General features: G+C 52.3%; 51 non-coding genes across 51 annotated transcripts; all 51 read left to right on the top strand.

Annotated features, from left to right (window-relative positions):
• Nucleotides 1-160: 160 nt before the first annotated feature.
• trnat-agu (transfer RNA threonine (anticodon AGU)) lies at nucleotides 161-234 on the top strand. The gene has a single exon. It is a non-coding gene; the product is annotated as a tRNA-Thr (tRNA).
• A 536-nt stretch (nucleotides 235-770) lies between these two features.
• Nucleotides 771-844, top strand: trnat-cgu (transfer RNA threonine (anticodon CGU)). Its single transcript has one exon. It is a non-coding gene; the product is annotated as a tRNA-Thr (tRNA).
• A 421-nt stretch (nucleotides 845-1,265) lies between these two features.
• On the top strand, nucleotides 1,266-1,339 carry trnat-ugu (transfer RNA threonine (anticodon UGU)). Its single transcript has one exon. It is a non-coding gene; the product is annotated as a tRNA-Thr (tRNA).
• Nucleotides 1,340-1,519: 180 nt separating this feature from the next.
• trnar-ucu (transfer RNA arginine (anticodon UCU)) lies at nucleotides 1,520-1,609 on the top strand. Its single transcript is given in 2 exon segments — nucleotides 1,520-1,556; nucleotides 1,574-1,609. It is a non-coding gene; the product is annotated as a tRNA-Arg (tRNA).
• Nucleotides 1,610-1,870: 261 nt separating this feature from the next.
• Nucleotides 1,871-1,944, top strand: trnat-agu (transfer RNA threonine (anticodon AGU)). Its single transcript has one exon. It is a non-coding gene; the product is annotated as a tRNA-Thr (tRNA).
• Nucleotides 1,945-2,364: 420 nt separating this feature from the next.
• Nucleotides 2,365-2,438, top strand: trnat-ugu (transfer RNA threonine (anticodon UGU)). Its single transcript has one exon. It is a non-coding gene; the product is annotated as a tRNA-Thr (tRNA).
• Nucleotides 2,439-2,817: 379 nt separating this feature from the next.
• Nucleotides 2,818-2,891, top strand: trnat-agu (transfer RNA threonine (anticodon AGU)). Its single transcript has one exon. It is a non-coding gene; the product is annotated as a tRNA-Thr (tRNA).
• A 529-nt stretch (nucleotides 2,892-3,420) lies between these two features.
• Nucleotides 3,421-3,494, top strand: trnat-cgu (transfer RNA threonine (anticodon CGU)). The gene has a single exon. It is a non-coding gene; the product is annotated as a tRNA-Thr (tRNA).
• A 421-nt stretch (nucleotides 3,495-3,915) lies between these two features.
• Nucleotides 3,916-3,989, top strand: trnat-ugu (transfer RNA threonine (anticodon UGU)). The gene has a single exon. It is a non-coding gene; the product is annotated as a tRNA-Thr (tRNA).
• A 180-nt stretch (nucleotides 3,990-4,169) lies between these two features.
• On the top strand, nucleotides 4,170-4,259 carry trnar-ucu (transfer RNA arginine (anticodon UCU)). The gene is given in 2 exon segments: nucleotides 4,170-4,206; nucleotides 4,224-4,259. It is a non-coding gene; the product is annotated as a tRNA-Arg (tRNA).
• Nucleotides 4,260-4,520: 261 nt separating this feature from the next.
• Nucleotides 4,521-4,594, top strand: trnat-agu (transfer RNA threonine (anticodon AGU)). The gene has a single exon. It is a non-coding gene; the product is annotated as a tRNA-Thr (tRNA).
• A 421-nt stretch (nucleotides 4,595-5,015) lies between these two features.
• On the top strand, nucleotides 5,016-5,089 carry trnat-ugu (transfer RNA threonine (anticodon UGU)). The gene has a single exon. It is a non-coding gene; the product is annotated as a tRNA-Thr (tRNA).
• A 180-nt stretch (nucleotides 5,090-5,269) lies between these two features.
• On the top strand, nucleotides 5,270-5,359 carry trnar-ucu (transfer RNA arginine (anticodon UCU)). Its single transcript is given in 2 exon segments — nucleotides 5,270-5,306; nucleotides 5,324-5,359. It is a non-coding gene; the product is annotated as a tRNA-Arg (tRNA).
• Nucleotides 5,360-5,620: 261 nt separating this feature from the next.
• trnat-agu (transfer RNA threonine (anticodon AGU)) lies at nucleotides 5,621-5,694 on the top strand. The gene has a single exon. It is a non-coding gene; the product is annotated as a tRNA-Thr (tRNA).
• A 420-nt stretch (nucleotides 5,695-6,114) lies between these two features.
• Nucleotides 6,115-6,188, top strand: trnat-ugu (transfer RNA threonine (anticodon UGU)). The gene has a single exon. It is a non-coding gene; the product is annotated as a tRNA-Thr (tRNA).
• A 380-nt stretch (nucleotides 6,189-6,568) lies between these two features.
• trnat-agu (transfer RNA threonine (anticodon AGU)) lies at nucleotides 6,569-6,642 on the top strand. Its single transcript has one exon. It is a non-coding gene; the product is annotated as a tRNA-Thr (tRNA).
• A 529-nt stretch (nucleotides 6,643-7,171) lies between these two features.
• Nucleotides 7,172-7,245, top strand: trnat-cgu (transfer RNA threonine (anticodon CGU)). The gene has a single exon. It is a non-coding gene; the product is annotated as a tRNA-Thr (tRNA).
• Nucleotides 7,246-7,666: 421 nt separating this feature from the next.
• On the top strand, nucleotides 7,667-7,740 carry trnat-ugu (transfer RNA threonine (anticodon UGU)). Its single transcript has one exon. It is a non-coding gene; the product is annotated as a tRNA-Thr (tRNA).
• Nucleotides 7,741-7,920: 180 nt separating this feature from the next.
• Nucleotides 7,921-8,010, top strand: trnar-ucu (transfer RNA arginine (anticodon UCU)). The gene is given in 2 exon segments: nucleotides 7,921-7,957; nucleotides 7,975-8,010. It is a non-coding gene; the product is annotated as a tRNA-Arg (tRNA).
• A 261-nt stretch (nucleotides 8,011-8,271) lies between these two features.
• Nucleotides 8,272-8,345, top strand: trnat-agu (transfer RNA threonine (anticodon AGU)). Its single transcript has one exon. It is a non-coding gene; the product is annotated as a tRNA-Thr (tRNA).
• Nucleotides 8,346-8,765: 420 nt separating this feature from the next.
• trnat-ugu (transfer RNA threonine (anticodon UGU)) lies at nucleotides 8,766-8,839 on the top strand. The gene has a single exon. It is a non-coding gene; the product is annotated as a tRNA-Thr (tRNA).
• Nucleotides 8,840-9,218: 379 nt separating this feature from the next.
• Nucleotides 9,219-9,292, top strand: trnat-agu (transfer RNA threonine (anticodon AGU)). Its single transcript has one exon. It is a non-coding gene; the product is annotated as a tRNA-Thr (tRNA).
• A 529-nt stretch (nucleotides 9,293-9,821) lies between these two features.
• On the top strand, nucleotides 9,822-9,895 carry trnat-cgu (transfer RNA threonine (anticodon CGU)). The gene has a single exon. It is a non-coding gene; the product is annotated as a tRNA-Thr (tRNA).
• Nucleotides 9,896-10,316: 421 nt separating this feature from the next.
• On the top strand, nucleotides 10,317-10,390 carry trnat-ugu (transfer RNA threonine (anticodon UGU)). The gene has a single exon. It is a non-coding gene; the product is annotated as a tRNA-Thr (tRNA).
• Nucleotides 10,391-10,570: 180 nt separating this feature from the next.
• On the top strand, nucleotides 10,571-10,660 carry trnar-ucu (transfer RNA arginine (anticodon UCU)). The gene is given in 2 exon segments: nucleotides 10,571-10,607; nucleotides 10,625-10,660. It is a non-coding gene; the product is annotated as a tRNA-Arg (tRNA).
• A 261-nt stretch (nucleotides 10,661-10,921) lies between these two features.
• Nucleotides 10,922-10,995, top strand: trnat-agu (transfer RNA threonine (anticodon AGU)). Its single transcript has one exon. It is a non-coding gene; the product is annotated as a tRNA-Thr (tRNA).
• Nucleotides 10,996-11,415: 420 nt separating this feature from the next.
• Nucleotides 11,416-11,489, top strand: trnat-ugu (transfer RNA threonine (anticodon UGU)). Its single transcript has one exon. It is a non-coding gene; the product is annotated as a tRNA-Thr (tRNA).
• Nucleotides 11,490-11,868: 379 nt separating this feature from the next.
• trnai-aau (transfer RNA isoleucine (anticodon AAU)) lies at nucleotides 11,869-11,942 on the top strand. The gene has a single exon. It is a non-coding gene; the product is annotated as a tRNA-Ile (tRNA).
• Nucleotides 11,943-12,471: 529 nt separating this feature from the next.
• On the top strand, nucleotides 12,472-12,545 carry trnat-cgu (transfer RNA threonine (anticodon CGU)). The gene has a single exon. It is a non-coding gene; the product is annotated as a tRNA-Thr (tRNA).
• Nucleotides 12,546-12,966: 421 nt separating this feature from the next.
• Nucleotides 12,967-13,040, top strand: trnat-ugu (transfer RNA threonine (anticodon UGU)). The gene has a single exon. It is a non-coding gene; the product is annotated as a tRNA-Thr (tRNA).
• Nucleotides 13,041-13,220: 180 nt separating this feature from the next.
• On the top strand, nucleotides 13,221-13,310 carry trnar-ucu (transfer RNA arginine (anticodon UCU)). The gene is given in 2 exon segments: nucleotides 13,221-13,257; nucleotides 13,275-13,310. It is a non-coding gene; the product is annotated as a tRNA-Arg (tRNA).
• Nucleotides 13,311-13,570: 260 nt separating this feature from the next.
• trnat-agu (transfer RNA threonine (anticodon AGU)) lies at nucleotides 13,571-13,644 on the top strand. Its single transcript has one exon. It is a non-coding gene; the product is annotated as a tRNA-Thr (tRNA).
• Nucleotides 13,645-14,064: 420 nt separating this feature from the next.
• On the top strand, nucleotides 14,065-14,138 carry trnat-ugu (transfer RNA threonine (anticodon UGU)). The gene has a single exon. It is a non-coding gene; the product is annotated as a tRNA-Thr (tRNA).
• Nucleotides 14,139-14,517: 379 nt separating this feature from the next.
• On the top strand, nucleotides 14,518-14,591 carry trnat-agu (transfer RNA threonine (anticodon AGU)). The gene has a single exon. It is a non-coding gene; the product is annotated as a tRNA-Thr (tRNA).
• Nucleotides 14,592-14,754: 163 nt separating this feature from the next.
• trnat-agu (transfer RNA threonine (anticodon AGU)) lies at nucleotides 14,755-14,828 on the top strand. The gene has a single exon. It is a non-coding gene; the product is annotated as a tRNA-Thr (tRNA).
• Nucleotides 14,829-15,364: 536 nt separating this feature from the next.
• trnat-cgu (transfer RNA threonine (anticodon CGU)) lies at nucleotides 15,365-15,438 on the top strand. Its single transcript has one exon. It is a non-coding gene; the product is annotated as a tRNA-Thr (tRNA).
• A 421-nt stretch (nucleotides 15,439-15,859) lies between these two features.
• trnat-ugu (transfer RNA threonine (anticodon UGU)) lies at nucleotides 15,860-15,933 on the top strand. The gene has a single exon. It is a non-coding gene; the product is annotated as a tRNA-Thr (tRNA).
• Nucleotides 15,934-16,113: 180 nt separating this feature from the next.
• On the top strand, nucleotides 16,114-16,203 carry trnar-ucu (transfer RNA arginine (anticodon UCU)). The gene is given in 2 exon segments: nucleotides 16,114-16,150; nucleotides 16,168-16,203. It is a non-coding gene; the product is annotated as a tRNA-Arg (tRNA).
• A 755-nt stretch (nucleotides 16,204-16,958) lies between these two features.
• On the top strand, nucleotides 16,959-17,032 carry trnat-ugu (transfer RNA threonine (anticodon UGU)). Its single transcript has one exon. It is a non-coding gene; the product is annotated as a tRNA-Thr (tRNA).
• A 378-nt stretch (nucleotides 17,033-17,410) lies between these two features.
• Nucleotides 17,411-17,484, top strand: trnat-agu (transfer RNA threonine (anticodon AGU)). The gene has a single exon. It is a non-coding gene; the product is annotated as a tRNA-Thr (tRNA).
• Nucleotides 17,485-18,020: 536 nt separating this feature from the next.
• trnat-cgu (transfer RNA threonine (anticodon CGU)) lies at nucleotides 18,021-18,094 on the top strand. The gene has a single exon. It is a non-coding gene; the product is annotated as a tRNA-Thr (tRNA).
• A 421-nt stretch (nucleotides 18,095-18,515) lies between these two features.
• trnat-ugu (transfer RNA threonine (anticodon UGU)) lies at nucleotides 18,516-18,589 on the top strand. The gene has a single exon. It is a non-coding gene; the product is annotated as a tRNA-Thr (tRNA).
• Nucleotides 18,590-18,769: 180 nt separating this feature from the next.
• trnar-ucu (transfer RNA arginine (anticodon UCU)) lies at nucleotides 18,770-18,859 on the top strand. Its single transcript is given in 2 exon segments — nucleotides 18,770-18,806; nucleotides 18,824-18,859. It is a non-coding gene; the product is annotated as a tRNA-Arg (tRNA).
• A 261-nt stretch (nucleotides 18,860-19,120) lies between these two features.
• On the top strand, nucleotides 19,121-19,194 carry trnat-agu (transfer RNA threonine (anticodon AGU)). The gene has a single exon. It is a non-coding gene; the product is annotated as a tRNA-Thr (tRNA).
• Nucleotides 19,195-19,614: 420 nt separating this feature from the next.
• On the top strand, nucleotides 19,615-19,688 carry trnat-ugu (transfer RNA threonine (anticodon UGU)). Its single transcript has one exon. It is a non-coding gene; the product is annotated as a tRNA-Thr (tRNA).
• A 379-nt stretch (nucleotides 19,689-20,067) lies between these two features.
• On the top strand, nucleotides 20,068-20,141 carry trnat-agu (transfer RNA threonine (anticodon AGU)). The gene has a single exon. It is a non-coding gene; the product is annotated as a tRNA-Thr (tRNA).
• A 536-nt stretch (nucleotides 20,142-20,677) lies between these two features.
• Nucleotides 20,678-20,751, top strand: trnat-cgu (transfer RNA threonine (anticodon CGU)). The gene has a single exon. It is a non-coding gene; the product is annotated as a tRNA-Thr (tRNA).
• Nucleotides 20,752-21,172: 421 nt separating this feature from the next.
• trnat-ugu (transfer RNA threonine (anticodon UGU)) lies at nucleotides 21,173-21,246 on the top strand. The gene has a single exon. It is a non-coding gene; the product is annotated as a tRNA-Thr (tRNA).
• Nucleotides 21,247-21,625: 379 nt separating this feature from the next.
• Nucleotides 21,626-21,699, top strand: trnat-agu (transfer RNA threonine (anticodon AGU)). Its single transcript has one exon. It is a non-coding gene; the product is annotated as a tRNA-Thr (tRNA).
• A 529-nt stretch (nucleotides 21,700-22,228) lies between these two features.
• trnat-cgu (transfer RNA threonine (anticodon CGU)) lies at nucleotides 22,229-22,302 on the top strand. The gene has a single exon. It is a non-coding gene; the product is annotated as a tRNA-Thr (tRNA).
• A 421-nt stretch (nucleotides 22,303-22,723) lies between these two features.
• trnat-ugu (transfer RNA threonine (anticodon UGU)) lies at nucleotides 22,724-22,797 on the top strand. The gene has a single exon. It is a non-coding gene; the product is annotated as a tRNA-Thr (tRNA).
• The last annotated feature ends 3,463 nt before the right edge of the window (nucleotides 22,798-26,260 follow it).

Genomic DNA, 26,260 nt, shown 5'->3' with positions numbered 1-26,260 from the left:
GAAAATGTCAATCATATTTAAAAGGTAGCAAAACATGCCCAAGATCCAATTCAGTGAGGTATGGCAATCACTGTCTTGCATCAAGTGAAGGCAGCAGGACGTTCGAAGTGTTGATTCATGAATCCTCTAAGCCGCCCTCCCCTCGCCTAGCATGCGGGGTGGAGCCGTGGCTTAGTTGGTTAAAGCGCCTGTCTAGTAAACAGGAGATCCTGGGTTCGAATCCCAGCGGTGCCTTTGGTTGCGCGCCACAATACAGCCGAGCTCGTGCTTTACCAAAAAACGGACGGCGAACGGGGACACAGAGGAGCTTGTGGACCGCGGGAGGTTTCTCTTGCCACACTACCCTCTCACCTGCTTTTGGAGGATAGCATCCCAGGCTATCGAGTCTCACCGAGGAGGCGCCGTGGCTTAGTTGGTTAAAGCTCCTCTGTAGTACACAGGAGATCCTAGGTTCGAATCCCAACGGTGCCTGGGGTGGCGCTCCAGTCCAGTAAGCCTGCCTCCGCTGTGCACAGACCTGAGGACCTGTCTTTCTGTGCACGCAACAGGATGTTTGAAGTGTTGATTCATGCATCCTCTGAGTCACTGCCAGATGAGGTCATTCAATGGTTTTGGGTTCAAGTCTCACCAGAGTCGTGGCTTTCTGGTAGCTCTCATACTGTGGAGTTTTGCCCTCAGGCAGTAGAAATTTGTAGACATTTTCTTTTAGCATCCGCCTCTGGATGTTTTAACCCTCTGAGTCACTGTCCCGATAACCCTGCTTGTGGTTTGGCGCCGTGGCTTAGTTGGTTAAAGCACCTGTCTCGTAAACAGGAGATCCTGGGTTCAAATCCCAGCGGTGCCTTGGGCGGGGTTCCAGCCCAGCAAGCGCAATTCTTTCCGAAAGCGACCCGCAAGCAGGGGCAGCGAGTGGTTAATTTTGCTAACCGACCCCGACTCAGTTGTCGGCAAACGCCTTAAAGCTGTCCAGCGCCCAGTCAGCCAACCCCTGGCCTCTTCTCTGGAAGCCTGGATCGTCTGAGTCGCCTTCCCGTAGGGCGAACGTGCTTCCAGGCTAGCCTAGTAAACAGGAGATCCTGCGTTTCGAATCCCAGCGATGCCTTTGGTTGCGCACCACAATACAGCCGAGCTCGTGCTTTACCAAAAAACGGACGGCGAATGGCGACACAGAGGAGCTTGTGGACCGCGGGAGGTTTCGCTTGCAACACTACCCTCTCACCTGCTTTTGGAGGATAGCATCGCAGGCTAACGGGTCCCACCGAGGAGGCGCCGTGGCTTAGCTGGTCAAAGCGCCTGTCTTGTAAACAGGAGATCCTGGGTTCGAATCCCAGCGGTGCCTTTCCACCGGTGGCTGTCTCTGGCCTCGCTGTTGAATGGGGACCCCGGCGACGCTCTGTTTTTGAACCGTGCAAAGACCTGAGGACCTGTTTTTCTGCCCACACAGCGTGGCACTCGGTTGAGCTGGACGGGCACAAATCTTTAAGAAAAGCCCTCAGTGGCCCAGCCTGGCATACCGACGGGCTCTGTGGCGCAATGGATAGTGCATTGGACTTCTAGACTGCCAGATGAGGCCATTCAAAGGTTGTGGGTTCGAGTCCCACCAGAGTCTTGCTTTTTGGCATTTTGTTAAGCCCGTACTGCGCAGTGTTGCTCTCGGACAGCAGAAACCATTTTGAGGCCTCCTGTTCTCAACGTACATTGATTTAAAAAAAAAATGTCAATCATATTTAAAAGGTAGCAAAACATGCCCAAGATCCAATTCAGTGAGGTATGGCAATCACTGTCTTGCATCAAGTGAAGGCAGCAGGACGTTCGAAGTGTTGATTCATGAATCCTCTAAGCCACCCTCCCCTCGCCTAGCATGCGGGGTGGCGCCGTGGCTTAGTTGGTTAAAGCGCCTGTCTAGTAAACACGAGATCCTGGGTTTAAATCCCAGCGGTGCCTTGGGCGGGGTTCCAGCCCAGCAAGCGCAAGCTTTTCCGAAAGCGACCCGCAAGCAGGGGCAGCGAGTGGTTAATTTTGCTAACCGCCCCGACTCAGTTGTCGGCAAACGCCTTAAAGCTGTCCAGCGCCCAGTCAGCCAACCCCTGGCCTCTTCTCTGGAAGCCTGGATCGTCTGAGTCGCCTTCCCGTAGGGCGAACGTGCTTCCAGGCTAGCCTAGTAAACAGGAGATCCTGCGTTTCGAATCCCAGCGATGCCTTTGGTTGCGCACCACAATACAGCCGAGCTCGTGTTTTACCAAAAAACGGACGGCGTATGGCGACATAGAGGAGCTTGTGGACCGCGGGAGGTTTCTCTTGCAACACTACCCTCTCACCTGCTTTTGGAGGATAGCATCGCAGGCTAACAGGTCCTACCGAGGAGGCGCCGTGGCTTAGCTGGTCAAAGCGCCTGTCTTGTAAACAGGAGATCCTGGGTTCGAATCCCAGCGGTGCCTTTCCACCGGTGGCTGTCTCTGGCCTCGCTGTTGAATGGGGACCCCGGCGACGCTCTGTTTTTGAACCGTGCAAAGACCTGAGGACCTGTCTTTCTGCCCACACAGCGTGGCACTCGGTTGAGCTGGACGGGCACAAATCTTTAAGAAAAGCCCTCAGTGGCCCAGCCTGGCATAAACCATTTTGAGGCCTCCTGTTCTCAGCGTACATTGATTTAAAAAAAAAATGTCAATCATATTTAAAAGGTAGCAAAACATGCCCAAGATCCAATTCAGTGAGGTATGGCAATCACTGTCTTGCATCAAGTGAAGGCAGCAGGACGTTCGAAGTGTTGATTCATGAATCCTCTAAGCCGCCCTCCCCTCGCCTAGCATGCGGGGTGGCGCCGTGGCTTAGTTGGTTAAAGCGCCTGTCTAGTAAACAGGAGATCCTGGGTTCGAATCCCAGCGGTGCCTTTGGTTGCGCGCCACAATACAGCCGAGCTCGTGCTTTACCAAAAAGCGAACGGGGACACAGAGGAGCTTGTGGACCGCGGGAGGTTTCTCTTGCAACACTACCCTCTCACCTGCTTTTGGAGGATAGCATCCCAGGCTATCGAGTCTCACCGAGGAGGCGCCGTGGCTTAGTTGGTTAAAGCTCCTCTGTAGTACACAGGAGATCCTAGGTTCGAATCCCAACGGTGCCTGGGGTGGCGCTCCAGTCCAGTAAGCCTGCCTCCGCTGTGCACAGACCTGAGGACCTGTCTTTCTGTGCACGCAACAGGATGTTTGAAGTGTTGATTCATGCATCCTCTGAGTCACTGCCAGATGAGGTCATTCAATGGTTTTGGGTTCAAGTCTCACCAGAGTCGTGGCTTTCTGGTAGCTCTCATACTGTGGAGTTTTGCCCTCAGGCAGTAGAAATTTGTAGACATTTTCTTTTAGCATCCGCCTCTGGATGTTTTAACCCTCTGAGTCACTGTCCCGATAACCCTGCTTGTGGTTTGGCGCCGTGGCTTAGTTGGTTAAAGCACCTGTCTCGTAAACAGGAGATCCTGGGTTCAAATCCCAGCGGTGCCTTGGGCGGGGTTCCAGCCCAGCAAGCGCAATTCTTTCTGAAAGCGACCCGCAAGCAGGGGCAGCGAGTGGTTAATTTTGCTAACCGACCCCGACTCAGTTGTCGGCAAACGCCTTAAAGCTGTCCAGCGCCCAGTCAGCCAACCCCTGGCCTCTTCTCTGGAAGCCTGGATCGTCTGAGTCGCCTTCCCGTAGGGCGAACGTGCTTCCAGGCTAGCCTAGTAAACAGGAGATCCTGCGTTTCGAATCCCAGCGATGCCTTTGGTTGCGCACCACAATACAGCCAAGCTCGTGCTTTACCAAAAAACGGACGGCGAATGGCGACACAGAGGAGCTTGTGGACCGCGGGAGGTTTCTCTTGCAACACTACCCTCTCACCTGCTTTTGGAGGATAGCATCGCAGGCTAACGGGTCCCACCGAGGAGGCGCCGTGGCTTAGCTGGTCAAAGCGCCTGTCTTGTAAACAGGAGATCCTGGGTTCGAATCCCAGCGGTGCCTTTCCACCGGTGGCTGTCTCTGGCCTCGCTGTTGAATGGGGACCCCGGCGACGCTCTGTTTTTGAACCGTGCAAAGACCTGAGGACCTGTCTTTCTGCCCACACAGCGTGGCACTCGGTTGAGCTGGACGGGCACAAATCTTTAAGAAAAGCCCTCAGTGGCCCAGCCTGGCATACCGACGGGCTCTGTGGCGCAATGGATAGCGCATTGGACTTCTAGACTGCCAGATGAGGCCATTCAAAGGTTGTGGGTTCGAGTCCCACCAGAGTCTTGCTTTTTGGCATTTTGTTAAGCCCGTACTGCGCAGTGTTGCTCTCGGACAGCAGAAACCATTTTGAGGCCTCCTGTTCTCAACGTACATTGATTTAAAAAAAAAATGTCAATCATATTTAAAAGGTAGCAAAACATGCCCAAGATCCAATTCAGTGAGGTATGGCAATCACTGTCTTGCATCAAGTAAAGGCAGCAGGACGTTCGAAGTGTTGATTCATGAATCCTCTAAGCCACCCTCCCCTCGCCTAGCATGCGGGGTGGCGCCGTGGCTTAGTTGGTTAAAGCGCCTGTCTAGTAAACACGAGATCCTGGGTTTAAATCCCAGCGGTGCCTTGGGCGGGGTTCCAGCCCAGCAAGCGCAAGCTTTTCCGAAAGCGACCCGCAAGCAGGGGCAGCGAGTGGTTAATTTTGCTAACCGACCCCGACTCAGTTGTCGGCAAACGCCTTAAAGCTGTCCAGCGCCCAGTCAGCCAACCCCTGGCCTCTTCTCTGGAAGCCTGGATCGTCTGAGTCGCCTTCCCGTAGGGCGAACGTGCTTCCAGGCTAGCCTAGTAAACAGGAGATCCTGCGTTTCGAATCCCAGCGATGCCTTTGGTTGCGCACCACAATACAGCCGAGCTCGTGCTTTACCAAAAAACGGACGGCGAATGGCGACACAGAGGAGCTTGTGGACCGCGGGAGGTTTCGCTTGCAACACTACCCTCTCACCTGCTTTTGGAGGATAGCATCGCAGGCTAACGGGTCCCACCGAGGAGGCGCCGTGGCTTAGCTGGTCAAAGCGCCTGTCTTGTAAACAGGAGATCCTGGGTTCGAATCCCAGCGGTGCCTTTCCACCGGTGGCTGTCTCTGGCCTCGCTGTTGAATGGGGACCCCGGCGACGCTCTGTTTTTGAACCGTGCAAAGACCTGAGGACCTGTCTTTCTGCCCACACAGCGTGGCACTCGGTTGAGCTGGACGGGCACAAATCTTTAAGAAAAGCCCTCAGTGGCCCAGCCTGGCATACCGACGGGCTCTGTGGCACAATGGATAGCGCATTGGACTTCTAGACTGCCAGATGAGGCCATTCAAAGGTTGTGGGTTCGAGTCCCACCAGAGTCTTGCTTTTTGGCATTTTGTTAAGCCCGTACTGCGCAGTGTTGCTCTCGGACAGCAGAAACCATTTTGAGGCCTCCTGTTCTCAACGTACATTGAATTAAAAAAAAAATGTCAATCATATTTAAAAGGTAGCAAAACATGCCCAAGATCCAATTCAGTGAGGTATGGCAATCACTGTCTTGCATCAAGTGAAGGCAGCAGGACGTTCGAAGTGTTGATTCATGAATCCTCTAAGCCACCCTCCCCTCGCCTAGCATGCGGGGTGGCGCCGTGGCTTAGTTGGTTAAAGCGCCTGTCTAGTAAACACGAGATCCTGGGTTTAAATCCCAGCGGTGCCTTGGGCGGGGTTCCAGCCCAGCAAGCGCAAGCTTTTCCGAAAGCGACCCGCAAGCAGGGGCAGCGAGTGGTTAATTTTGCTAACCGCCCCGACTCAGTTGTCGGCAAACGCCTTAAAGCTGTCCAGCGCCCAGTCAGCCAACCCCTGGCCTCTTCTCTGGAAGCCTGGATCGTCTGAGTCGCCTTCCCGTAGGGCGAACGTGCTTCCAGGCTAGCCTAGTAAACAGGAGATCCTGCGTTTCGAATCCCAGCGATGCCTTTGGTTGCGCACCACAATACAGCCGAGCTCGTGTTTTACCAAAAAACGGACGGCGTATGGCGACATAGAGGAGCTTGTGGACCGCGGGAGGTTTCTCTTGCAACACTACCCTCTCACCTGCTTTTGGAGGATAGCATCGCAGGCTAACAGGTCCTACCGAGGAGGCGCCGTGGCTTAGCTGGTCAAAGCGCCTGTCTTGTAAACAGGAGATCCTGGGTTCGAATCCCAGCGGTGCCTTTCCACCGGTGGCTGTCTCTGGCCTCGCTGTTGAATGGGGACCCCGGCGACGCTCTGTTTTTGAACCGTGCAAAGACCTGAGGACCTGTCTTTCTGCCCACACAGCGTGGCACTCGGTTGAGCTGGACGGGCACAAATCTTTAAGAAAAGCCCTCAGTGGCCCAGCCTGGCATAAACCATTTTGAGACCTCCTGTTCTCAGCGTACATTGATTTAAAAAAAAAAATGTCAATCATATTTAAAAGGTAGCAAAACATGCCCAAGATCCAATTCAGTGAGGTATGGCAATCACTGTCTTGCATCAAGTGAAGGCAGCAGGACGTTCGAAGTGTTGATTCATGAATCCTCTAAGCCGCCCTCCCCTCGCCTAGCATGCGGGGTGGCGCCGTGGCTTAGTTGGTTAAAGCGCCTGTCTAGTAAACAGGAGATCCTGGGTTCGAATCCCAGCGGTGCCTTTGGTTGCGCGCCACAATACAGCCGAGCTCGTGCTTTACCAAAAAGCGAACGGGGACACAGAGGAGCTTGTGGACCGCGGGAGGTTTCTCTTGCAACACTACCCTCTCACCTGCTTTTGGAGGATAGCATCCCAGGCTATCGAGTCTCACCGAGGAGGCGCCGTGGCTTAGTTGGTTAAAGCTCCTCTGTAGTACACAGGAGATCCTAGGTTCGAATCCCAACGGTGCCTGGGGTGGCGCTCCAGTCCAGTAAGCCTGCCTCCGCTGTGCACAGACCTGAGGACCTGTCTTTCTGTGCACGCAACAGGATGTTTGAAGTGTTGATTCATGCATCCTCTGAGTCACTGCCAGATGAGGTCATTCAATGGTTTTGGGTTCAAGTCTCAGCAGAGTCGTGGCTTTCTGGTAGCTCTCATACTGTGGAGTTTTGCCCTCAGGCAGTAGAAATTTGTAGACATTTTCTTTTAGCATCCGCCTCTGGATGTTTTAACCCTCTGAGTCACTGTCCCGATAACCCTGCTTGTGGTTTGGCGCCGTGGCTTAGTTGGTTAAAGCACCTGTCTCGTAAACAGGAGATCCTGGGTTCAAATCCCAGCGGTGCCTTGGGCGGGGTTCCAGCCCAGCAAGCGCAATTCTTTCCGAAAGCGACCCGCAAGCAGGGGCAGCGAGTGGTTAATTTTGCTAACCGACCCCGACTCAGTTGTCGGCAAACGCCTTAAAGCTGTCCAGCGCCCAGTCAGCCAACCCCTGGCCTCTTCTCTGGAAGCCTGGATCGTCTGAGTCGCCTTCCCGTAGGGCGAACGTGCTTCCAGGCTAGCCTAGTAAACAGGAGATCCTGCGTTTCGAATCCCAGCGATGCCTTTGGTTGCGCACCACAATACAGCCGAGCTCGTGCTTTACCAAAAAACGGACGGCGAATGGCGACACAGAGGAGCTTGTGGACCGCGGGAGGTTTCGCTTGCAACACTACCCTCTCACCTGCTTTTGGAGGATAGCATCGCAGGCTAACGGGTCCCACCGAGGAGGCGCCGTGGCTTAGCTGGTCAAAGCGCCTGTCTTGTAAACAGGAGATCCTGGGTTCGAATCCCAGCGGTGCCTTTCCACCGGTGGCTGTCTCTGGCCTCGCTGTTGAATGGGGACCCCGGCGACGCTCTGTTTTTGAACCGTGCAAAGACCTGAGGACCTGTCTTTCTGCCCACACAGCGTGGCACTCGGTTGAGCTGGACGGGCACAAATCTTTAAGAAAAGCCCTCAGTGGCCCAGCCTGGCATACCGACGGGCTCTGTGGCGCAATGGATAGCGCATTGGACTTCTAGACTGCCAGATGAGGCCATTCAAAGGTTGTGGGTTCGAGTCCCACCAGAGTCTTGCTTTTTGGCATTTTGTTAAGCCCGTACTGCGCAGTGTTGCTCTCGGACAGCAGAAACCATTTTGAGGCCTCCTGTTCTCAACGTACATTGATTTAAAAAAAAAATGTCAATCATATTTAAAAGGTAGCAAAACATGCCCAAGATCCAATTCAGTGAGGTATGGCAATCACTGTCTTGCATCAAGTGAAGGCAGCAGGACGTTCGAAGTGTTGATTCATGAATCCTCTAAGCCACCCTCCCCTCGCCTAGCATGCGGGGTGGCGCCGTGGCTTAGTTGGTTAAAGCGCCTGTCTAGTAAACACGAGATCCTGGGTTTAAATCCCAGCGGTGCCTTGGGCGGGGTTCCAGCCCAGCAAGCGCAAGCTTTTCCGAAAGCGACCCGCAAGCAGGGGCAGCGAGTGGTTAATTTTGCTAACCGCCCCGACTCAGTTGTCGGCAAACGCCTTAAAGCTGTCCAGCGCCCAGTCAGCCAACCCCTGGCCTCTTCTCTGTAAGCCTGGATCGTCTGAGTCGCCTTCCCGTAGGGCGAACGTGCTTCCAGGCTAGCCTAGTAAACAGGAGATCCTGCGTTTCGAATCCCAGCGATGCCTTTGGTTGCGCACCACAATACAGCCGAGCTCGTGTTTTACCAAAAAACGGACGTCGTATGGCGACATAGAGGAGCTTGTGGACCGCGGGAGGTTTCTCTTGCAACACTACCCTCTCACCTGCTTTTGGAGGATAGCATCGCAGGCTAACAGGTCCTACCGAGGAGGCGCCGTGGCTTAGCTGGTCAAAGCGCCTGTCTTGTAAACAGGAGATCCTGGGTTCGAATCCCAGCGGTGCCTTTCCACCGGTGGCTGTCTCTGGCCTCGCTGTTGAATGGGGACCCCGGCGACGCTCTGTTTTTGAACCGTGCAAAGACCTGAGGACCTGTCTTTCTGCCCACACAGCGTGCCACTCGGTTGAGCTGGACGGGCACAAATCTTTAAGAAAAGCCCTCAGTGGCCCAGCCTGGCATAAACCATTTTGAGGCCTCCTGTTCTCAGCGTACATTGATTTAAAAAAAAAATGTCAATCATATTTAAAAGGTAGCAAAACATGCCCAAGATCCAATTCAGTGAGGTATGGCAATCACTGTCTTGCATCAAGTGAAGGCAGCAGGACGTTCGAAGTGTTGATTCATGAATCCTCTAAGCCGCCCTCCCCTCGCCTAGCATGCGGGGTGGCGCCGTGGCTTAGTTGGTTAAAGCGCCTGTCTAGTAAACAGGAGATCCTGGGTTCGAATCCCAGCGGTGCCTTTGGTTGCGCGCCACAATACAGCCGAGCTCGTGCTTTACCAAAACGCGAACGGGGACACAGAGGAGCTTGTGGACCGCGGGAGGTTTCTCTTGCAACACTACCCTCTCACCTGCTTTTGGAGGATAGCATCCCAGGCTATCGAGTCTCACCGAGGAGGCGCCGTGGCTTAGTTGGTTAAAGCTCCTCTGTAGTACACAGGAGATCCTAGGTTCGAATCCCAACGGTGCCTGGGGTGGCGCTCCAGTCCAGTAAGCCTGCCTCCGCTGTGCACAGAACTGAGGACCTGTCTTTCTGTGCACGCAACAGGATGTTTGAAGTGTTGATTCATGCATCCTCTGAGTCACTGCCAGATGAGGTCATTCAATGGTTTTGGGTTCAAGTCTCACCAGAGTCGTGGCTTTCTGGTAGCTCTCATACTGTGGAGTTTTGCCCTCAGGCAGTAGAAATTTGTAGACATTTTCTTTTAGCATCCGCCTCTGGATGTTTTAACCCTCTGAGTCACTGTCCCGATAACCCTGCTTGTGGTTTGGCGCCGTGGCTTAGTTGGTTAAAGCTCCTGTCTCGTAAACAGGAGATCCTGGGTTCAAATCCCAGCGGTGCCTTGGGCGGGGTTCCAGCCCAGCAAGCGCAATTCTTTCCGAAAGCGACCCGCAAGCAGGGGCAGCGAGTGGTTAATTTTGCTAACCGACCCCGACTCAGTTGTCGGCAAACGCCTTAAAGCTGTCCAGCGCCCAGTCAGCCAACCCCTGGCCTCTTCTCTGGAAGCCTGGATCGTCTGAGTCGCCTTCCCGTAGGGCGAACGTGCTTCCAGGCTAGCCTAGTAAACAGGAGATCCTGCGTTTCGAATCCCAGCGATGCCTTTGGTTGCGCACCACAATACAGCCGAGCTCGTGCTTTACCAAAAAACGGACGGCGAATGGCGACACAGAGGAGCTTGTGGACCGCGGGAGGTTTCGCTTGCAACACTACCCTCTCACCTGCTTTTGGAGGATAGCATCGCAGGCTAACGGGTCCCACCGAGGAGGCGCCGTGGCTTAGCTGGTCAAAGCGCCTGTCTTGTAAACAGGAGATCCTGGGTTCGAATCCCAGCGGTGCCTTTCCACCGGTGGCTGTTTCTGGCCTCGCTGTTGAATGGGGACCCCGGCGACGCTCTGTTTTTGAACCGTGCAAAGACCTGAGGACCTGTCTTTCTGCCCACACAGCGTGGCACTCGGTTGAGCTGGACGGGCACAAATCTTTAAGAAAAGCCCTCAGTGGCCCAGCCTGGCATACCGACGGGCTCTGTGGCGCAATGGATAGCGCATTGGACTTCTAGACTGCCAGATGAGGCCATTCAAAGGTTGTGGGTTCGAGTCCCACCAGAGTCTTGCTTTTTGGCATTTTGTTAAGCCCGTACTGCGCAGTGTTGCGCTCGGACAGCAGAAACCATTTTGAGGCCTCCTGTTCTCAACGTACATTGATTTAAAAAAAAAATGTCAATCATATTTAAAAGGTAGCAAAACATGCCCAAGATCCAATTCAGTGAGGTATGGCAATCACTGTCTTGCATCAAGTGAAGGCAGCAGGACGTTCGAAGTGTTGATTCATGAATCCTCTAAGCCACCCTCCCCTCGCCTAGCATGCGGGGTGGCGCCGTGGCTTAGTTGGTTAAAGCGCCTGTCTAGTAAACACGAGATCCTGGGTTTAAATCCCAGCGGTGCCTTGGGCGGGGTTCCAGCCCAGCAAGCGCAAGCTTTTCCGAAAGCGACCCGCAAGCAGGGGCAGCGAGTGGTTAATTTTGCTAACCGCCCCGACTCAGTTGTCGGCAAACGCCTTAAAGCTGTCCAGCGCCCAGTCAGCCAACCCCTGGCCTCTTCTCTGGAAGCCTGGATCGTCTGAGTCGCCTTCCCGTAGGGCGAACGTGCTTCCAGGCTAGCCTAGTAAACAGGAGATCCTGCGTTTCGAATCCCAGCGATGCCTTTGGTTGCGCACCACAATACAGCCGAGCTCGTGTTTTACCAAAAAACGGACGGCGTATGGCGACATAGAGGAGCTTGTGGACCGCGGGAGGTTTCTCTTGCAACACTACCCTCTCACCTGCTTTTGGAGGATAGCATCGCAGGCTAACAGGTCCTACCGAGGAGGCGCCGTGGCTTAGCTGGTCAAAGCGCCTGTCTTGTAAACAGGAGATCCTGGGTTCGAATCCCAGCGGTGCCTTTCCACCGGTGGCTGTCTCTGGCCTCGCTGTTGAATGGGGACCCCGGCGACGCTCTGTTTTTGAACCGTGCAAAGACCTGAGGACCTGTCTTTCTGCCCACACAGCGTGGCACTCGGTTGAGCTGGACGGGCACAAATCTTTAAGAAAAGCCCTCAGTGGCCCAGCCTGGCATAAACCATTTTGAGACCTCCTGTTCTCAGCGTACATTGATTTAAAAAAAAAATGTCAATCATATTTAAAAGGTAGCAAAACATGCCCAAGATCCAATTCAGTGAGGTATGGCAATCACTGTCTTGCATCAAGTGAAGGCAGCAGGACGTTCGAAGTGTTGATTCATTAATCCTCTAAGCCGCCCTCCCCTCGCCTAGCATGCGGGGTGGAGCCGTGGCTTAGTTGGTTAAAGCGCCTGTCTAATAAACAGGAGATCCTGGGTTCGAATCCCAGCGGTGCCTTTGGTTGCGCGCCACAATACAGCCGAGCTCGTGCTTTACCAAAAAGCGAACGGGGACACAGAGGAGCTTGTGGACCGCGGGAGGTTTCTCTTGCAACACTACCCTCTCACCTGCTTTTGGAGGATAGCATCCCAGGCTATCGAGTCTCACCGAGGAGGCGCCGTGGCTTAGTTGGTTAAAGCTCCTCTGTAGTACACAGGAGATCCTAGGTTCGAATCCCAACGGTGCCTGGGGTGGCGCTCCAGTCCAGTAAGCCTGCCTCCGCTGTGCACAGACCTGAGGACCTGTCTTTCTGTGCACGCAACAGGATGTTTGAAGTGTTGATTCATGCATCCTCTGAGTCACTGCCAGATGAGGTCATTCAATGGTTTTGGGTTCAAGTCTCACCAGAGTCGTGGCTTTCTGGTAGCTCTCATACTGTGGAGTTTTGCCCTCAGGCAGTAGAAATTTGTAGACATTTTCTTTTAGCATCCGCCTCTGGATGTTTTAACCCTCTGAGTCACTGTCCCGATAACCCTGCTTGTGGTTTGGCGCCGTGGCTTAGTTGGTTAAAGCTCCTGTCTCGTAAACAGGAGATCCTGGGTTCAAATCCCAGCGGTGCCTTGGGCGGGGTTCCAGCCCAGCAAGCGCAATTCTTTCCGAAAGCGACCCGCAAGCAGGGGCAGCGAGTGGTTAATTTTGCTAACCGACCCCGACTCAGTTGTCGGCAAACGCCTTAAAGCTGTCCAGCGCCCAGTCAGCCAACCCCTGGCCTCTTCTCTGGAAGCCTGGATCGTCTGAGTCGCCTTCCCGTAGGGCGAACGTGCTTCCAGGCTAGCCTAGTAAACAGGAGATCCTGCGTTTCGAATCCCAGCGATGCCTTTGGTTGCGCACCACAATACAGCCGAGCTCGTGCTTTACCAAAAAACGGACGGCGAATGGCGACACAGAGGAGCTTGTGGACCGCGGGAGGTTTCGCTTGCAACACTACCCTCTCACCTGCTTTTGGAGGATAGCATCGCAGGCTAACGGGTCCCACCGAGGAGGCGCCGTGGCTTAGCTGGTCAAAGCGCCTGTCTTGTAAACAGGAGATCCTGGGTTCGAATCCCAGCGGTGCCTTTCCACCGGTGGCTGTCTCTGGCCTCGCTGTTGAATGGGGACCCCGGCGACGCTCTGTTTTTGAACCGTGCAAAGACCTGAGGACCTGTCTTTCTGCCCACACAGCGTGGCACTCGGTTGAGCTGGACGGGCACAAATCTTTAAGAAAAGCCCTCAGTGGCCCAGCCTGGCATACCGACGGGCTCTGTGGCGCAATGGATAGCGCATTGGACTTCTAGACTGCCAGATGAGGCCATTCAAAGGTTGTGGGTTCGAGTCCCACCAGAGTCTTGCTTTTTGGCATTTTGTTAAGCCCGTACTGCGCAGTGTTGCTCTCGGACAGCAGAAACCATTTTGAGGCCTCCTGTTCTCAACGTACATTGATTTAAAAAAAAATGTCAATCATATTTAAAAGGTAGCAAAACATGCTCAAGATCCAATTCAGTGAGGTATGGCAATCACTGTCTTGCATCAAGTGAAGGCAGCAGGACGTTCGAAGTGTTGATTCATGAATCCTCTAAGCCACCCTCCCCTCGCCTAGCATGCGGGGTGGCGCCGTGGCTTAGTTGGTTAAAGCGCCTGTCTAGTAAACACGAGATCCTGGGTTTAAATCCCAGCGGTGCCTTGGGCGGGGTTCCAGCCCAGCAAGCGCAAGCTTTTCCGAAAGCGACCCGCAAGCAGGGGCAGCGAGTGGTTAATTTTGCTAACCGCCCCGACTCAGTTGTCGGCAAACGCCTTAAAGCTGTCCAGCGCCCAGTCAGCCAACCCCTGGCCTCTTCTCTGGAAGCCTGGATCGTCTGAGTCGCCTTCCCGTAGGGCGAACGTGCTTCCAGGCTAGCCTAGTAAACAGGAGATCCTGCGTTTCGAATCCCAGCGATGCCTTTGGTTGCGCACCACAATACAGCCGAGCTCGTGTTTTACCAAAAAACGGACGGCGTATGGCGATATAGAGGAGCTTGTGGACCGCGGGAGGTTTCTCTTGCAACACTACCCTCTCACCTGCTTTTGAAGGATAGCATCGCAGGATAACAGGTCCTACCGAGGAGGCGCCGTGGCTTAGCTGGTCAAAGCGCCTGTCTTGTAAACAGGAGATCCTGGGTTCGAATCCCAGCGGTGCCTTTCCACCGGTGGCTGTCTCTGGCCTCGCTGTTGAATGGGGACCCCGGCGACGCTCTGTTTTTGAACCGTGCAAAGACCTGAGGACCTGTCTTTCTGCCCACACAGCGTGGCACTCGGTTGAGCTGGACGGGCACAAATCTTTAAGAAAAGCCCTCAGTGGCCCAGCCTGGCATAAACCATTTTGAGGCCTCCTGTTCTCAGCGTACATTGATTTAAAAAAAAAATGTCAATCATATTTAAAAGGTAGCAAAACATGCCCAAGATCCAATTCAGTGAGGTATGGCAATCACTGTCTTGCATCAAGTGAAGGCAGCAGGACGTTCGAAGTGTTGATTCATGAATCCTCTAAGCCGCCCTCCCCTCGCCTAGCATGCGGGGTGGCGCCGTGGCTTAGTTGGTTAAAGCGCCTGTCTAGTAAACAGGAGATCCTGGGTTCGAATCCCAGCGGTGCCTTTGGTTGCGCGCCACAATACAGCCGAGCTCGTGCTTTACCAAAAAACGGACGGCGAACGGGGACACAGAGGAGCTTGTGGACCGCGGGAGGTTTCTCTTGCAACACTACCCTCTCACCTGCTTTTGAAGGATAGCATCCCAGGCTATCGAGTCTCACCGAGGAGGCGCCGTGGCTTAGTTGGTTAAAGCGCCTGTCTAGTAAACAGGAGATCCTGGGTTCGAATCCCAGCGGTGCCTTTGGTTGCGCGCCACAATACAGCCGAGCTCGTGCTTTACCAAAAAACGGACGGCGAACGGGGACACAGAGGAGCTTGTGGACCGCGGGAGGTTTCTCTTGCAACACTACCCTCTCACCTGCTTTTGGAGGATAGCATCCCAGGCTATCGAGTCTCACCGAGGAGGCGCCGTGGCTTAGTTGGTTAAAGCTCCTCTGTAGTACACAGGAGATCCTAGGTTCGAATCCCAACGGTGCCTGGGGTGGCGCTCCAGTCCAGTAAGCCTGCCTCCGCTGTGCACAGACCTGAGGACCTGTCTTTCTGTGCACGCAACAGGATGTTTGAAGTGTTGATTCATGCATCCTCTGAGTCACTGCCAGATGAGGTCATTCAATGGTTTTGGGTTCAAGTCTCACCAGAGTCGTGGCTTTCTGGTAGCTCTCATACTGTGGAGTTTTGCCCTCAGGCAGTAGAAATTTGTAGACATTTTCTTTTAGCATCCGCCTCTGGATGTTTTAACCCTCTGAGTCACTGTCCCGATAACCCTGCTTGTGGTTTGGCGCCGTGGCTTAGTTGGTTAAAGCACCTGTCTCGTAAACAGGAGATCCTGGGTTCAAATCCCAGCGGTGCCTTGGGCGGGGTTCCAGCCCAGCAAGCGCAATTCTTTCCGAAAGCGACCCGCAAGCAGGGGCAGCGAGTGGTTAATTTTGCTAACCGACCCCGACTCAGTTGTCGGCAAACGCCTTAAAGCTGTCCAGCGCCCAGTCAGCCAACCCCTGGCCTCTTCTCTGGAAGCCTGGATCGTCTGAGTCGCCTTCCCGTAGGGCGAACGTGCTTCCAGGCTAGCCTAGTAAACAGGAGATCCTGCGTTTCGAATCCCAGCGATGCCTTTGGTTGCGCACCACAATACAGCCGAGCTCGTGCTTTACCAAAAAACGGACGGCGAATGGCGACACAGAGGAGCTTGTGGACCGCGGGAGGTTTCGCTTGCAACACTACCCTCTCACCTGCTTTTGGAGGATAGCATCGCAGGCTAACGGGTCCCACCGAGGAGGCGCCGTGGCTTAGCTGGTCAAAGCGCCTGTCTTGTAAACAGGAGATCCTGGGTTCGAATCCCAGCGGTGCCTTTCCACCGGTGGCTGTCTCTGGCCTCGCTGTTGAATGGGGACCCCGGCGACGCTCTGTTTTTGAACCGTGCAAAGACCTGAGGACCTGTCTTTCTGCCCACACAGCGTGGCACTCGGTTGAGCTGGACGGGCACAAATCTTTAAGAAAAGCCCTCAGTGGCCCAGCCTGGCATACCGACGGGCTCTGTGGCGCAATGGATAGCGCATTGGACTTCTAGACTGCCAGATGAGGCCATTCAAAGGTTGTGGGTTCGAGTCCCACCAGAGTCTTGCTTTTTGGCATTTTGTTAAGCCCGTACTGCGCAGTGTTGCTCTCGGACAGCAGAAACCATTTTGAGGCCTCCTGTTCTCAACGTACATTGATTTAAAAAAAAAATGTCAATCATATTTAAAAGGTAGCAAAACATGCCCAAGATCCAATTCAGTGAGGTATGGCAATCACTGTCTTGCATCAAGTGAAGGCAGCAGGACGTTCGAAGTGTTGATTCATGAATCCTCTAAGCCACCCTCCCCTCGCCTAGCATGCGGGGTGGCGCCGTGGCTTAGTTGGTTAAAGCGCCTGTCTAGTAAACACGAGATCCTGGGTTTAAATCACAGCGGTGCCTTGGGCGGGGTTCCAGCCCAGCAAGCGCAAGCTTTTCCGAAAGCGACCCGCAAGCAGGGGCAGCGAGTGGTTAATTTTGCTAACCGCCCCGACTCAGTTGTCGGCAAACGCCTTAAAGCTGTCCAGCGCCCAGTCAGCCAACCCCTGGCCTCTTCTCTGGAAGCCTGGATCGTCTGAGTCGCCTTCCCGTAGGGCGAACGTGCTTCCAGGCTAGCCTAGTAAACAGGAGATCCTGCGTTTCGAATCCCAGCGATGCCTTTGGTTGCGCACCACAATACAGCCGAGCTCGTGTTTTACCAAAAAACGGACGGCGTATGGCGACATAGAGGAGCTTGTGGACCGCGGGAGGTTTCTCTTGCAACACTACCCTCTCACCTGCTTTTGGAGGATAGCATCGCAGGCTAACAGGTCCTACCGAGGAGGCGCCGTGGCTTAGCTGGTCAAAGCGCCTGTCTTGTAAACAGGAGATCCTGGGTTCGAATCCCAGCGGTGCCTTTCCACCGGTGGCTGTCTCTGGCCTCGCTGTTGAATGGGGACCCCGGCGACGCTCTGTTTTTGAACCGTGCAAAGACCTGAGGACCTGTCTTTCTGCCCACACAGCGTGGCACTCGGTTGAGCTGGACGGGCACAAATCTTTAAGAAAAGCCCTCAGTGGCCCAGCCTGGCATAAACCATTTTGAGGCCTCCTGTTCTCAGCGTACATTGATTTAAAAAAAAATGTCAATCATATTTAAAAGGTAGCAAAACATGCCCAAGATCCAATTCAGTGAGGTATGGCAATCACTGTCTTGCATCAAGTGAAGGCAGCAGGACGTTCGAAGTGTTGATTCATGAATCCTCTAAGCCGCCCTCCCCTCGCCTAGCATGCGGGGTGGCGCCGTGGCTTAGTTGGTTAAAGCGCCTGTCTAGTAAACAGGAGATCCTGGGTTCGAATCCCAGCGGTGCCTTTGGTTGCGCGCCACAATACAGCCGAGCTCGTGCTTTACCAAAAAACGGACGGCGAACGGGGACACAGAGGAGCTTGTGGACCGCGGGAGGTTTCTCTTGCAACACTACCCTCTCACCTGCTTTTGGAGGATAGCATCCCAGGCTATCGAGTCTCACCGAGGAGGTGCCGTGGCTTAGTTGGTTAAAGCTCCTCTGTAGTACACAGGAGATCCTAGGTTCGAATCCCAACGGTGCCTGGGGTGGCGCTCCAGTCCAGTAAGCCTGCCTCCGCTGTGCACAGACCTGAGGACCTGTCTTTCTGTGCACGCAACAGGATGTTTGAAGTGTTGATTCATGCATCCTCTGAGTCACTGCCAGATGAGGTCATTCAATGGTTTTGGGTTCAAGTCTCACCAGAGTCGTGGCTTTCTGGTAGCTCTCATACTGTGGAGTTTTGCCCTCAGGCAGTAGAAATTTGTAGACATTTTCTTTTAGCATCCGCCTCTGGATGTTTTAACCCTCTGAGTCACTGTCCCGATAACCCTGCTTGTGGTTTGGCGCCGTGGCTTAGTTGGTTAAAGCTCCTGTCTCGTAAACAGGAGATCCTGGGTTCAAATCCCAGCGGTGCCTTGGGCGGGGTTCCAGCCCAGCAAGCGCAATTCTTTCCGAAAGCGACCCGCAAGCAGGGGCAGCGAGTGGTTAATTTTGCTAACCGACCCCGACTCAGTTGTCGGCAAACGCCTTAAAGCTGTCCAGCGCCCAGTCAGCCAACCCCTGGCCTCTTCTCTGGAAGCCTGGATCGTCTGAGTCGCCTTCCCGTAGGGCGAACGTGCTTCCAGGCTAGCCTAGTAAACAGGAGATCCTGCGTTTCGAATCCCAGCGATGCCTTTGGTTGCGCACCACAATACAGCCGAGCTCGTGCTTTACCAAAAAACGGACGGCGAATGGCGACACAGAGGAGCTTGTGGACCGCGGGAGGTTTCGCTTGCAACACTACCCTCTCACCTGCTTTTGGAGGATAGCATCGCAGGCTAACGGGTCCCACCGAGGAGGCGCCGTGGCTTAGCTGGTCAAAGCGCCTGTCTTGTAAACAGGAGATCCTGGGTTCGAATCCCAGCGGTGCCTTTCCACCGGTGGCTGTCTCTGGCCTCGCTGTTGAATGGGGACCCCGGCGACGCTCTGTTTTTGAACCGTGCAAAGACCTGAGGACCTGTCTTTCTGCCCACACAGCGTGGCACTCGGTTGAGCTGGACGGGCACAAATCTTTAAGAAAAGCCCTCAGTGGCCCAGCCTGGCATACCGACGGGCTCTGTGGCGCAATGGATAGCGCATTGGACTTCTAGACTGCCAGATGAGGCCATTCAAAGGTTGTGGGTTCGAGTCCCACCAGAGTCTTGCTTTTTGGCATTTTGTTAAGCCCGTACTGCGCAGTGTTGCGCTCGGACAGCAGAAACCATTTTGAGGCCTCCTGTTCTCAACGTACATTGATTTAAAAAAAAAATGTCAATCATATTTAAAAGGTAGCAAAACATGCCCAAGATCCAATTCAGTGAGGTATGGCAATCACTGTCTTGCATCAAGTGAAGGCAGCAGGACGTTCGAAGTGTTGATTCATGAATCCTCTAAGCCACCCTCCCCTCGCCTAGCATGCGGGGTGGCGCCGTGGCTTAGTTGGTTAAAGCGCCTGTCTAGTAAACACGAGATCCTGGGTTTAAATCCCAGCGGTGCCTTGGGCGGGGTTCCAGCCCAGCAAGCGCAAGCTTTTCCGAAAGCGACCCGCAAGCAGGGGCAGCGAGTGGTTAATTTTGCTAACCGCCCCGACTCAGTTGTCGGCAAACGCCTTAAAGCTGTCCAGCGCCCAGTCAGCCAACCCCTGGCCTCTTCTCTGGAAGCCTGGATCGTCTGAGTCGCCTTCCCGTAGGGCGAACGTGCTTCCAGGCTAGCCTAGTAAACAGGAGATCCTGCGTTTCGAATCCCAGCGATGCCTTTGGTTGCGCACCACAATACAGCCGAGCTCGTGTTTTACCAAAAAACGGACGGCGTATGGCGACATAGAGGAGCTTGTGGACCGCGGGAGGTTTCTCTTGCAACACTACCCTCTCACCTGCTTTTGGAGGATAGCATCGCAGGCTAACAGGTCCTACCGAGGAGGCGCCGTGGCTTAGCTGGTCAAAGCGCCTGTCTTGTAAACAGGAGATCCTGGGTTCGAATCCCAGCGGTGCCTTTCCACCGGTGGCTGTCTCTGGCCTCGCTGTTGAATGGGGACCCCGGCGACGCTCTGTTTTTGAACCGTGCAAAGACCTGAGGACCTGTCTTTCTGCCCACACAGCGTGGCACTCGGTTGAGCTGGACGGGCACAAATCTTTAAGAAAAGCCCTCAGTGGCCCAGCCTGGCATAAACCATTTTGAGACCTCCTGTTCTCAGCGTACATTGATTTAAAAAAAAAATGTCAATCATATTTAAAAGGTAGCAAAACATGCCCAAGATCCAATTCAGTGAGGTATGGCAATCACTGTCTTGCATCAAGTGAAGGCAGCAGGACGTTCGAAGTGTTGATTCATGAATCCTCTAAGCCGCCCTCCCCTCGCCTAGCATGCGGGGTGGAGCCGTGGCTTAGTTGGTTAAAGCGCCTGTCTAGTAAACAGGAGATCCTGGGTTCGAATCCCAGCGGTGCCTTTGGTTGCGCGCCACAATACAGCCGAGCTCGTGCTTTACCAAAAAACGGACGGCGAACGGGGACACAGAGGAGCTTGTGGACCGCGGGAGGTTTCTCTAGCCACACTACCCTCTCACCTGCTTTTGGAGGATAGCATCCCAGGCTATCGAGTCTCACCGAGGAGGCGCCGTGGCTTAGTTGGTTAAAGCTCCTCTGTAGTACACAGGAGATCCTAGGTTCGAATCCCAACGGTGCCTGGGGTGGCGCTCCAGTCCAGTAAGCCTGCCTCCGCTGTGCACAGACCTGAGGACCTGTCTTTCTGTGCACGCAACAGGATGTTTGAAGTGTTGATTCATGCATCCTCTGAGTCACTGCCAGATGAGGTCATTCAATGGTTTTGGGTTCAAGTCTCACCAGAGTCGTGGCTTTCTGGTAGCTCTCATACTGTGGAGTTTTGCCCTCAGGCAGTAGAAATTTGTAGACATTTTCTTTTAGCATCCGCCTCTGGATGTTTTAACCCTCTGAGTCACTGTCCCGATAACCCTGCTTGTGGTTTGGCGCCGTGGCTTAGTTGGTTAAAGCACCTGTCTCGTAAACAGGAGATCCTGGGTTCAAATCCCAGCGGTGCCTTGGGCGGGGTTCCAGCCCAGCAAGCGCAATTCTTTCCGAAAGCGACCCGCAAGCAGGGGCAGCGAGTGGTTAATTTTGCTAACCGACCCCGACTCAGTTGTCGGCAAACGCCTTAAAGCTGTCCAGCGCCCAGTCAGCCAACCCCTGGCCTCTTCTCTGGAAGCCTGGATCGTCTGAGTCGCCTTCCCGTAGGGCGAACGTGCTTCCAGGCTAGCCTAGTAAACAGGAGATCCTGCGTTTCGAATCCCAGCGATGCCTTTGGTTGCGCACCACAATACAGCCGAGCTCGTGCTTTACCAAAAAACGGACGGCGAATGGCGACACAGAGGAGCTTGTGGACCGCGGGAGGTTTCGCTTGCAACACTACCCTCTCACCTGCTTTTGGAGGATAGCATCGCAGGCTAACGGGTCCCACCGAGGAGGCGCCGTGGCTTAGCTGGTCAAAGCGCCTGTCTTGTAAACAGGAGATCCTGGGTTCGAATCCCAGCGGTGCCTTTCCACCGGTGGCTGTCTCTGGCCTCGCTGTTGAATGGGGACCCCGGCGACGCTCTGTTTTTGAACCGTGCAAAGACCTGAGGACCTGTTTTTCTGCCCACACAGCGTGGCACTCGGTTGAGCTGGACGGGCACAAATCTTTAAGAAAAGCCCTCAGTGGCCCAGCCTGGCATAAACCATTTTGAGGCCTCCTGTTCTCAGCGTACATTGATTTAAAAAAAAAATGTCAATCATATTTAAAAGGTAGCAAAACATGCCCAAGATCCAATTCAGTGAGGTATGGCAATCACTGTCTTGCATCAAGTGAAGGCAGCAGGACGTTCGAAGTGTTGATTCATGAATCCTCTAAGCCGCCCTCCCCTCGCCTAGCATGCGGGGTGGCGCCGTGGCTTAGTTGGTTAAAGCGCCTGTCTAGTAAACAGGAGATCCTGGGTTCGAATCCCAGCGGTGCCTTTGGTTGCGCGCCACAATACAGCCGAGCTCGTGCTTTACCAAAAAGCGAACGGGGACACAGAGGAGCTTGTGGACCGCGGGAGGTTTCTCTTGCAACACTACCCTCTCACCTGCTTTTGGAGGATAGCATCCCAGGCTATCGAGTCTCACCGAGGAGGCGCCGTGGCTTAGTTGGTTAAAGCTCCTCTGTAGTACACAGGAGATCCTAGGTTCGAATCCCAACGGTGCCTGGGGTGGCGCTCCAGTCCAGTAAGCCTGCCTCCGCTGTGCACAGACCTGAGGACCTGTCTTTCTGTGCACGCAACAGGATGTTTGAAGTGTTGATTCATGCATCCTCTGAGTCACTGCCAGATGAGGTCATTCAATGGTTTTGGGTTCAAGTCTCACCAGAGTCGTGGCTTTCTGGTAGCTCTCATACTGTGGAGTTTTGCCCTCAGGCAGTAGAAATTTGTAGACATTTTCTTTTAGCATCCGCCTCTGGATGTTTTAACCCTCTGAGTCACTGTCCCGATAACCCTGCTTGTGGTTTGGCGCCGTGGCTTAGTTGGTTAAAGCACCTGTCTCGTAAACAGGAGATCCTGGGTTCAAATCCCAGCGGTGCCTTGGGCGGGGTTCCAGCCCAGCAAGCGCAATTCTTTCTGAAAGCGACCCGCAAGCAGGGGCAGCGAGTGGTTAATTTTGCTAACCGACCCCGACTCAGTTGTCGGCAAACGCCTTAAAGCTGTCCAGCGCCCAGTCAGCCAACCCCTGGCCTCTTCTCTGGAAGCCTGGATCGTCTGAGTCGCCTTCCCGTAGGGCGAACGTGCTTCCAGGCTAGCCTAGTAAACAGGAGATCCTGCGTTTCGAATCCCAGCGATGCCTTTGGTTGCGCACCACAATACAGCCAAGCTCGTGCTTTACCAAAAAACGGACGGCGAATGGCGACACAGAGGAGCTTGTGGACCGCGGGAGGTTTCTCTTGCAACACTACCCTCTCACCTGCTTTTGGAGGATAGCATCGCAGGCTAACGGGTCCCACCGAGGAGGCGCCGTGGCTTAGCTGGTCAAAGCGCCTGTCTTGTAAACAGGAGATCCTGGGTTCGAATCCCAGCGGTGCCTTTGGTTGCGCGCCGAGCTCGTGCTTTACCCAAAAACGGACGGTGACACAGAGGAGCTCGAGGACAGCGGGTGGTATCACTTGCTGCACTACCCTCTCACCTGCTTTTGGAGGATAGCATCCCAGGCTATCGAGTCCCACTGAGGAGGCGCCGTGGCTTAGTTGGTTAAAGCTCCTCTCTAGTACACAGGAGATCCTGGGTTCGAATCCCAACGGTGCCTTGGGTGGCGCTCCAGTCCCGTAAGCGTGCCTCCACTGTGCACAGACCTGAGGACCTGTCTTTCTGCCCACGCAACAGGATGTTTGAAGTGTTGATTCATGCATCCTCTAAGTCACTGCCAGATGAGGCCATTCAAAGGTTGTGGGTTCAAGTCCCACCAGAGTCATGGCTTTCTGGTAACTCTCATAATGTGGAGTTTTGCCCTCAGGCAGTAGAAATTTGTAGACATTTTCTTTTAGCCCTCGCTTATGGCCATACCCCACCTGAGGCGCTAGAGAGCGACAGGAAGTGAGTGGCTGCAGTAGGAAGAGATAGGCTCTTCCACGGTGCTTGTTGTTTTTTTTATATTACGACTTTATTTTGTGCTTTGAGGAGTTTTTTTTTTGTTTGTTTATTTTTTGAAGAAGTTTATTAAATGGCGGATTTACTGGAAAAAAGAAAAGGACTGCTATCACGGAAAGAGAAGGAGGTCGGAGATGAAGAAATGAATCCAAATACAGTTGAAGGGAATATACAAGAAGAAAATACTGGAGAAAATACTGATGAAACTTGGGCTATGGTTGTTTCAAGGAGAAAACAGCAAGCAAAAACAATGGAACTAGAAGGAAAGAGAGATCTGCAAACAAACAAAGTTGCTGAACTTACAAAAGGAGGTGAGCAAAATCAGTCTTTTAACAATCAACGTCAACAAATGATAAACAGATTAATTAAAAAAACACAATATCAAAGAGAATACAAGAAAGAAGCTACAGTTACATTAAATGTGATGGACACCGAGAGCACAACAATTATAATGATAATTAAAGCAGTAGAAGATAAAGTGGGAATTGGCAAACTTATTGGGCTTCGAAGGAAAACAAACAATGACTTTGAAATGACAATGGAAAATGAGATGGACTGTGAAGTGATGTTGGATGGAATTGTGATAAATGGTCAGAAATGTGAAATCAGAAAATTGTGTGCAACTGAAAGAATGGTCTCCTTTTTAAATTTGCCCAGTTACATAGAGGATGAGGAAATCATTCAAAAATTGAACAGTTGGGGTGTAACTCCCATTCTTCCTGTGAGAAGGAGATATCACCCAGGAACAACAGTGGCAGACGGAACATGCTTTTTGAGAGTAAAGTTCCCAAAGGAGGTGGCATCTTTACCATACACAACAAAATTTATGACTGAGGAAGGAGTTCAGTATTTCAGAGTGATCCACGATAATCAACGGAAAACATGCAGGATCTGCACAAGTACTGAGCATGAGCTAAAGGACTGCCCTCAATTTCTCTGCAGGAATTGCCTGGAGCAGGGGCATTATGCGCGGGACTGTACAGCTCCGTGGTGCCAAGGCTGCAACAGGGCAATGATAAGGTGCAGATGTGAGACGGACGATGAGGAAAATAAAGAAATGGATATGGAGATACAGGAAGAGATGGGAGGCACTCAAACTGAAACATCAAATCAAATATTAGAACAGACTGAAGGAGGAGATGACAAACAAACTCATGTAGAAGAGGAGGAGTATAACCTAGAGGAGAATGCAGTAAGGAGTGGGACTAAAGCATGTGAAATGGAGATGGACAAGGAGCCTGAGGAGAACAATAAGGTGGACTACCAAAAGACACATGGAAAAGAGAGAACTGATGACAATGAAACAAAACCGCAGTATGAGGTAAGAGAAACAGGAAATGGGGAGAAGAGCATTGAAACAGAAGTCAAGATAAAGGAAAGACTGAACAAAGGTTTAAAAACAAGAGTAAAAAGTGTTATAGACATTGAAAAGGTACTTAAGAAACAGAAAATAAGAAGAGAAGAGCGTAATGAAATGATGGAAAAGAGAAGAGCTGAAATGAGTGGTTCCACATTTGTAGCTTCGGGAGAAACTGAATTAGATTGATGAGTAGTTGTTTGTACACTCAACTCTTTCTTTTAATGAGTTCTTTATGGATTGCATCTCTGAATGCAAGAGGACTATCGAAACCTGAGAAATTTCAGAGATTGGTGTATTTGATTAAGGACTGTGATGTGTTATGTTTACAAGAAACTTTCTGGAATCAAGAGGTTGTGGAAGGTATGAAAAAGATCTGGGACGGAGAAATTTACTTTAACAATGATCAGAGTAAAAAAAGGGGAGTTGCGATACTAATTAGAAGGGGTGTGAGTAAAGAAATAAATGAAATATATTCTGACAAGAAGGGGAGAATAATGGCAGTAAAATTAATAAAGATGGATAAAGAAATAATAATATGTAACATACATGCACCAAACGAAGAGGGACAAAAGATAATTTTTTATAGGAATTTGAATGTATTAATTGAAGGATGGCAAAATGTTTTTTGTTGGGTGATTTTAATACTGTATTAGAAAGAGTAGATGTTAGTGATTGTATGGTGTTTAGGAGGGATGGAGGAAGAAATGAATTATTTGAACTGATTAAAAAATATAACTTAATAGATGTTTGGAGAAAAAGAAATAGAGCTAAAAGGGAATTTTCAAGACAACAAATAGTAAACAAAGTTTTAAAGCAAAGCAGAATTGATTTGTTGTTGAGCGGTAAAGAGATAGAAAACTACGTTATAAAAATTTATTATAAGCCATACAGTGAAAGTGATCATGATTTTTTGCATGTAAGAATTGACTTAAGTAATGTGGAGAGGGGTCCTGGAGTTTGGCTATTAAGTCTTTGGTTCTTTTAATTGTGATGATTTGGCTCACATTTAACAAAAACCCACCAATTCACAACAAATCTCAACAAATTAGAATATGGTGACATGTAAATCAGCTAATAAACTCAAAACACCCACAAAGGTTTCCTGAGCCTTCAAAACGATCTCTCAGTTTGGTTCATTAGGCTACACAATCATGGGGAACACTGCTGATCTGATAGTTGTCCAGAAGACAATCATTGACACCCTTCACAAGGAGGGCAAGCCACAAACATTCATTGCCAAAAGAGCTGGCTGTTCACAGAGTGCTGTATCCAAGCATGTTCACAGAAAGTTGAGTGGAAGGAAAAAGTGTAGAAGAAAAAGATGAACAACCAACCGAGAGAACACCAGCCTTGAGAGGCTTGTCAAGCAAAATCGATTCAAGAACCCACTGTGTTTTTTGAATCACACGTCAAACTCTGCCTTCATCATTTTCAGCACTTCCACAGACTTTTCAACTGGAAATGGGGCCACTGGTTTCTCAGCTGAAAAACTTTGGGAAACTGGGAGATGAGTGAAGTCCTGCTTTCGCACCTGTCCCACAAG

The sequence above is a fragment of the Garra rufa genome, unplaced genomic scaffold (genome assembly GCF_049309525.1).
Source record: "Garra rufa unplaced genomic scaffold, GarRuf1.0 hap1_unplaced_002, whole genome shotgun sequence".
NCBI lineage: Eukaryota > Metazoa > Chordata > Actinopteri > Cypriniformes > Cyprinidae > Garra > Garra rufa.
The sequence above is the reverse complement of the archived record's forward strand: the minus strand, read 5'-3'. Positions and strand labels throughout refer to the sequence as shown.